The 8,614-nt window shown below is 29.9% G+C and overlaps 1 protein-coding gene across 1 annotated transcript in view; it reads left to right on the top strand.

Annotated features, from left to right (window-relative positions):
• LOC106467417 (brain-specific homeobox protein homolog) overlaps nt 1-8,614 on the top strand; it is a 26,489-nt gene that overhangs the window by 973 nt on the left and 16,902 nt on the right. The window lies entirely within an intron of this gene.

Below are 8,614 nucleotides of genomic sequence, written 5' to 3'. Positions count from 1 at the left end.
TACTCCAATAAATGTTGGTAGACATATTATAAGACTATAAGTATATAGAGTCTCCAATAAATAGTTGGAGACATATTTATCAGACTATAAGTATATAGAGTCTCCAAATAAATGTTGGAGACATATCTATAAGACTATAAGTATATAGAGTCTCCAAATAAATGTTGGAGACATATTTATAAGACTATAAGTATATAGAGTCTCCAAATAAATGTTGGAGACATATTTATAAGACTATAAGCGTACCCGTAGGTGTCCGAATTTATCATGAAATATTTATAAATTCTTCATCCTTGAATGAAAATGTTTAGTTACCCTTATACAGAGCTCAATTAAACAATATTGGTAAAATTACCAAGTTAGAGTTTTAAACCTTTTTATATGATTTGAGATCTGCATTTAAATGTACTTTCGAATGGTATGACTAAATGATCAGAATTACAAAGTCTCTTTCAGATAGTTAAATCCTGTCCAGTTGAGTTTAAAGACCCTCTATATATACACTCATTAGTTGCTAACCTTCACTCAGAACAATAATAAAAGTTGTGTTCTAAATTAACACAAATATTGTGTTATTTTACAACCCAAATTATATTCTCCAAACACAGGTTTGAGTGAATTGTTACACGATTGCTGTGTTGGGAAGTTACATTTTCATCATGTGTGTGTAGATGGTATGAAATTCAATACAAAGATTGTACATCAATCAACATATTTCTCTTCTGATTTTTTAGCCCAAGAGGATTGTGATGTTTTATTAATGCGAACTTGTGTTGCGTTACAAGTTTTGTTTTGACAGTAAATAACTGGGCTGATGAGAGATTAAATAGTCCAAAACTGCTTAACTCAGTTTATTGTGCATATGTCTAGTATTACGATTGTTGAAGGGTTTAGAAAGTCATAACGTCCGTAAACGATAATTTAGTATCGCTCTGTATACTCAGTACTTTAGGTTAACGATGATTCTGTTCCCCAGATAACGAAGTTATTCTATAATGTATCTGCTCTCGGATCCTCACGTTCTCGAGGAGAGAGAGAGACAACTGTAATTTAGTGTAATTTTGTAAAGGTCTCAGCACTTGAACAAAGTTTATGTTGAACAACTGTAATTTGGTGTAATTTTGTAAAGGTCTCAGCACTTGAACAAAGTTTATGTAGAACAACTGTAATTTAGTGTAATTTTGTAAAGGTCTCAGCACTTGAACAAAGTTTATGTAGAACAACTGTAATTTAGTGTAATTTTGTAAAGGTCTCACCACTTGAACAAAGTTTATGTAGAACAACTGTAATTTAGTGTAATTTTGTAAAGGTCTCACCACTTGAACAAAGTTTATGTAGAACAACTGTAATTTAGTGTAATTTTGTAAAGGTCTCAGCACTTGAGCAAAGTTTATGTTGAACAACTGTAATTTAGTGTAATTTTGTAAAGGTCTCAGCACTTGAACAAAGTTTATGTTGAACAACTGTAATTTAGTGTAATTTTGTAAAGGTCTCACCACTTGAACAAAGTTTATGTAGAACCACTGTAATTTAGTGTAATTTTGTAAAGGTCTCAGCACTTGAACAAAGTTTATGTAGAACAACTGTGATGTAGTTACGGTTCTCTCTTCGTGAGTACAATTCCAACTAAAAAAGAAAAATTGCATTCTTCCAAAAATGCCTTTTACGCTTTGCACTGAAAAGAATAAAATTATTTATTTTCTTGTGATGCCTAAACCAACAAACATAAAGTTTTTTTTTACAAGAATCTTAAAAAAAAGTAACATTATTTATGTCAAAGTTGTTACATGTTTATAAATATGTTTAAAAACACGCAAAAGCGACAAAATTATTCAAAACTGTGTATATACAACTATTTCACAGACTACAAGTTTATATAGAATAGCTTTATAAACACGAGTATGTGTAATACATGTTAATTTCAACGTAATTATCTTAACAAATCTAGGCCAGGTGGTTAGGGAGCTCCACTCTCAATCTATAGGTTCGAATCCCCGTCCCATCAAACATGCTCGCCCTTTCAGTCGTGAGGGCGTTATAATGTGAAGGTCAATTCACTATTCGTTGGTAAAAGAGTAGCCCAAGAGTTGGCGGTGGGTAGTGATGACTAGTTGCTTTCCCTCTAGTCTTACACTGCTAAATTAGGAACGGGTAGCGCGGATAGCCCTCGTGTAGTTTTGCACGAAATTCAAACAAATAAACTTAAAATTCATATATTGCTACCTAGTTAAAGTGTTAATTAGCTAGGCTATAAAGGCGAAAGGGAAAAACCGATCTACAGGGGTAGGGCTCTGTTCTGACTATGAAATTTTGAGCGTAATAGAAGGTTATTGATATTAATAGTATTAAAATTTGTGATACAATTGAAACTTAACTATCTGTGATTGTAAATGATTACCCGAAGCATAACTTTAAATTTAGTCTATAGTATTTTCAATATGATAAAGGGATATTATAAAAAAAGAAAGAAAATAAAACGTACATCGTAAACTTTGTAGTTTTTATAATGCGGGAATTAAAAAGAAAAAAAAGAGGAAAAATATACACTGTTCTCTGTTCAGTTTGCTTATATGATAATACAGCATGCATGTTCAGTTTACTTATATGATAATACAGCATGCATGTTCAGTTTACTTATATGATAATACAGCATACATGTTCAGTTTGCTTATATGATAATACAGCATACATGTTCAGTTTGCTTATATGATAATACAGCATGCATATTCAGTTTACTTATATGATAATACACCATACCTGATCAGTTTGCTTATATGATAATACAGCATACGTGATCAGTTTACTTATATGATAATACACAATGTGGTTTAAAACCGACTAAACGAAATCATATAGAAGTAAAAAAACTCGTTAAGTCTGCGTGGCAAAAATTATCATTTAAAAACATTATTTACGGAAGTAAATATACTAAAATACGCGATATTTGAAGACGTGGTTTGTGGAACCCACTGCTGCTTCAAGCACTGCCATAAAAGTATTTCCGCTTTTGTGAAGAACAATGAAAAATTCCCTTTTCAAAAGGTGTCTTTTGGTTTTTAAATCATTCAACAACCTCGCAGTTTGAGTATTTATTTTAAAATAACTTTTACCTTTTTTTCCAATCATAATTCTTTTTGTGGTGCCATTTCATCGTCTAGTGGTGTGTACCGTGTTTTTCGGAATATAAGACGCACCCTTATTTTGAAGACAAAGTTTTTGAAAAAAAAAGCTACAGTCGCATTTGAAAGATTTTATTGAACAAAAATTCAATTTGATACTTTAAGAATTAGTATATATTGTTTTTAAAGCTCAAAACATCAAAATACCATAAATAAAAAAAAATGTTTCCTGTTATTTAGTCTGGTTCAAAACCTACAAAATTTTTATTGCTTTCACTGTAATTTTTTATTATTATTTAGGGAATATTATAAATAGTTATGCTTTTAAAAGAAAAACTATTATTGTTATAAATAACACATTCAATTGAACCAAACTATGCATGTCTATTTAAATATATTTACACATGGCTTGTGTATATCGTATATATACATATATATTATTCATACCTTCGGTGTTTAGGACGCAAGCAGATTTTGACATCAAATTTTAGGGTAAAAGAGTGCGTCTTATACACCGAAAAATACGGTAATTTGTTGTGAATCAAATATATGTCCATGCCAGACATGTTGCTCGTTGCGCCTCGGCTCAATTCCACAGCGACACAAAGAGTAATACAATATGTAAAATTAACAGTCTACAATATTTTCATTGAAACTTAAAAATATTTCTTAATAACTTAATGTATGTGCAAAAATATTTATTTTAATTGACCATGCAAATATTATTATCTAATAAAGTAAGAAATAAATAACACCTTGCTATATAAAAAATACACACTTTTTTAATTATACCTAATTCACTAGTACTTGCTTCATTGTAAGAAGTTTGTTTATTTGTTTCGAATTTCTGCGCTAACCGTCCCTAATTTAGCTGTGCAAGACTAGAGAGAAGGCAGCTAGTCATCACCACCCACCACCAGCTCTTGGGTTACTCTTTTACCAACGAATAGTGGGATTGACCGTCACATTATAACGCCGCTACGGCTGAAAGGGCGAGCATGTTTGGTGTGATGGAGATTCGAATGCCGGGCATCATTGTAAGTAGAACAAAATTGTTAATCGTTGCTGTAAACCCAACTTATACAATCTGAAATGGTTGAATTAATATAGTTGTCTATTTCATGCATAGAATTTGTATACGATAATGTAATCTAATCAGATACTTGTCAGTACGTAAATAAATTACGTTAATTAAGCAAACACATTTTTCTTGACATTTTAAACAAAACAAGTTGGATCAGCTATATTAGATTATTAAATTATTTGTTTTTTAAAACCAAGACGGTGTTAGATAAACAGAAAATAAATTACCTATCTTTCACAAGTTTATTCATCAAAGTTATTTGTTCATTTATGTAACTTAATCTGTGTTAATTGGGGAAGAAGCAACATTTTGAATGTTATACCATCCATGATTTTTAAGTTTGGTTTCAGTAAAACTAATACCGAGCACAGACAGTTGTATTACTGTAAACCGAACAAATAAATGGTCTTATTTTTTTAAGTCTGTTGAACAAAATAATATAATATGAAGAAATAAACGTGACCAAACTGTATGTGACAAAATGTCTGAATTATTTTTATTAGTATAACTTCTTTAAAACAAATGGGCAAAAAATACAATTATGTTCATAAGGATATTGTTCTTTTTTGTCAGATATAAAATATATACATTGAAGTGGTCAGTTAGTAAACGAAACCTACAGTATATTAGAAAAATATTTCACTTTCGCAGTTTCCAAATGTCTCCAGAGAATTCGGCGCCATGTTCTTTTTTCGTAAAATGACACAAACTTTGTACATTATAAAGTTTGCAAAGTTAATGGTTCTATTTATCTATGTGTCTGTCTGCCCATCCATCCAACTATCTATCTATTATTCTTATAAAAACGATGCAATTCAATTTCAGTTTGAATTTAGTATATTTAAACAAATTTTAACTCTCTTGATCCCCACATACAGAAACTGTAGTTAAACTAAAAGTAATAAACTATTATTATTGTAGGTGAGTCGTTGGTAAAATCATAGGCACTGGAAGCTGATCGTTTATTCCAGCTTTTTTTGTAGTTATTATATTTATGTTTAATAGTAGGGTGAAAACTAATTAAATTACTATAGATATATTTTCTGAGAAGATATATTCTAAAGACCTATTCGTTATTTAACTGTCACACGTTAAGTTTCTTCCGTATAAGTTTTAAAACCAGAGTCTTTATTCCATTCTATGTTTTAGCAACCAATGTTTTCCTGACATTGTTGCCAAGCTCAGTTTTAGAGCAGAATACGTTAACAATGAAATAGGTGGCGTCTTAAACTAAAAATCTTCCTACAATTATTTTTTGTTAAGAATTAGTTATCAAACATATAATTTATAAAAAACTATTTAATGCCTTCAAGATTTCACCTCAAGTTTAACCATTGCATTCTTGTTTAATAAGTTCTAAATTTGTCAAACATTGAAAGGTTCTTTCAGTTAAAGATGTTAGATCACTCCACAATGATTATTTTTGAAACAGATTCTCAAGCTTATAAACCTACATCAGAAACACTTCCCATCTTATTTTGTCTGAGTGAATACCCACAGGAACATGCTCTTATAAACCTACATCAGGAACACTTCCCATCATATTTTGTCTGAGTGAATACCCATAGGAACATGCTCTTATAAACCTACATCAGGAACACTTCCCATCATATTTTGTCTGAGTGAATACCCATAGGAACATGCTTCTTTATCGTTTCCCCTCTTTTAAACAACAGCTAGACATATACGTATGTAATTTTAATTGATTTTCCTTTGTTTGCTGGGAGAACATAATAAATTGACATTGAATATAATGTTATAATGAATGGGATAATTTATTAGCATTTAAGGTAATAATACGTTATTCTAAATGAAGCCTGATATTTGAATCAAACAGGAATTATATTGAAAAGAAACATAATTTACTAACAAAGTTATTTTAACAGTTTAAAAATTGTGTTTTAAACGCGTTGATAGCTTAAGCTGCACATTTTAACAGTTATGATACTCAATAGCGTTTTTATATCTTTCACATGTGCTGGTAATTTTGACTGACAAACATAAAGGATATAATAAGCTATCATGATTCTGTTGTTGGGTAGATATAAGATTCTACAATGTTTTATCTTTTTTTTTTTTTTGCAAGTGTGATAATTTAAACTTGTCCTATACACATAACAGGTATAATATTTTGTATGTGTGGACCGTAATTATACTGATACATTTATCATACATACGCTTTTATATTGATATTAACACAGTTATTTACTCCCAGTGGCACAGCGATATGTTTGCAGACCTACAACGCAAGAAACCGGTGGTGGGCAGAGTAGCTTTGTGCTTAATTACAAGCAAACAAGCATAGTAATTTCTGCAGAGCAAAGTAGTTCAAAAATAACTTTGTTAAATAGTGAATTTACCTGGTACTTTAATGTTTTTATATTAGTATACGTGCCAAAAGTTTCGATAAGATGTTATAACCTTCTTTGCTCTTTTAGACCAAATCATAGTTTTCTCTAATCGAAGTAATATTTAAAAAGCTTCAAATTTTTATACCAGTTAATAGTGTACATTGATCCAAATCATAGTTTTCTCTAATAGAAGTAATATTTATAAAGCTTCATATTTTTATACCAGTTAATAGTGTACATTGACCCAAATCATAGTTTTCTCTAATCGAAGTAATATTTATAAGGCTTCATATTTTTATACCAGTTAATAGTGTACATTGACCCAAATCATAGTTTTCTCTAATCGAAGTAATATTTATAAAGCTTCATATTTTTATACCAGTTAATAGTGTACACTAACCTTCTTAATAAATTTTACGTTGTTTACTCCTTAGTTTTTTTCTATGTCTTTGACTGGCCAAAGTGACAACTACAATATTGTATATCTTTATTTTCGTTAATGCAATTCCATAGTTAAGACTGATCGAATTAACAAACGAGATTTTTTTTACGTTTTACGTTTCTAGCGTTTTTAAACATGTGGAAATACACTGACTGACTTAATATGCTTTAGGTTTTACAGCATTTTAACTTTTTTTTTCTACACAAATCGATAGTTTAGAGTAACATATTTAAAAGGTATAATATTTGTAACATTTTAAACTTTATTACACTCACCCATGCGCATAATCAATACTTTAAGTTTTCAGATTTTTGTTACATCTGTTAAGAATTACAACGTTTTTTTACACGTGTCAATAATTTATTCTAATGTTAACTTAATAAATATAAGATATTGTAACGTTTATTTTATTCATGTTGATAGTTTAGACGGTCGAATTAACAAATATAAACATTTTAATCTTTTTTAGATTTTTTACACATACAAATAATAATTTTAGAGATTGGAGTAAAAACAATTTACACTTTTACAGCTTTTTTTTACACATGCCAGTTTCTACAATGTGTTGCTTAACAAATATGATATTTAACATAATTTGATGTTTATACTCTTGTTCATAGCTAAAAGTGACATATAATATTCTTAGCTTATTTTCACAAATATCGATAGTTTCGACTGATCGAACTAACAAGTATGAAGTTTGTTTTTTTACACACGTCGATAGTGTACGCAGGCTCATCTAAAGTTTTATGACATTTTCAGTTTTTCTTCAAATGTCGATAGTTAAACCTCATCAATTGAACACATATCAGATTTATAACGTTTTGCTTTTTTACACGATGTAACTTAGATGTGCACTTTTTTGTTTTGTTTTACACATGACAATTACTTAGACGAAACGAATTATCAGATATAAGATTACGTAACATCTTAATTGTTTTCTTTTAGATTTGTAGATAGTCTGAACTGATCTTGTTACTGAACAGATACATTTGAGTTTTGTACAACTTACTGATGGAAAACAACATAAACTAAATATTCTATTACATTTTTAGCTTAAGATGTATATAATTTTATAACTACTCCTACAGATTTTAAAGTGTTAAAAGTTTACATAATGTCTGACTTAATATATATATATATAATATTTTATCATGCTTTTAGCACGTGTCGATAGTTCAAACTGAACATAACTTATGTATGTTTTGCAGATGTTGAAAGTAACTTAACACTCTGAAATACCGTACGCCATCACATTTATAAAATGTTATTATCTTCACAAATGTATATACTAATTATAATGACTGACTGAACAGTTACATTTTGTATTGTTTTAGCTATTTTACATATGTATATAGTAATTATACTGACAGACTTAAATACAGAGATATAAAATTTTTATTTTTAGGTAGTAATCATACTAATAGGCTTAACATTAAAAATGTATACTTTTTTAGACATTTTACATTTTCGATAGGCCCGGCATGGCCAGGTGGTTAGGGCGCTCGACTCGCGATCTGAGGGTCGCGTGTTCGAATCCCCTTCACACCAAACATGCTCGCCCTTTCAGCCGTGGGGACGTTATAATGTGACGGTCAATCCTACTATTCGTTGGTAA

Source organism: Limulus polyphemus, unplaced genomic scaffold, assembly GCF_000517525.1.
Source record: "Limulus polyphemus unplaced genomic scaffold, Limulus_polyphemus-2.1.2 Scaffold2606, whole genome shotgun sequence".
NCBI lineage: Eukaryota > Metazoa > Arthropoda > Merostomata > Xiphosura > Limulidae > Limulus > Limulus polyphemus.
This window is presented reverse-complemented; position numbering and strand designations above follow the sequence as displayed.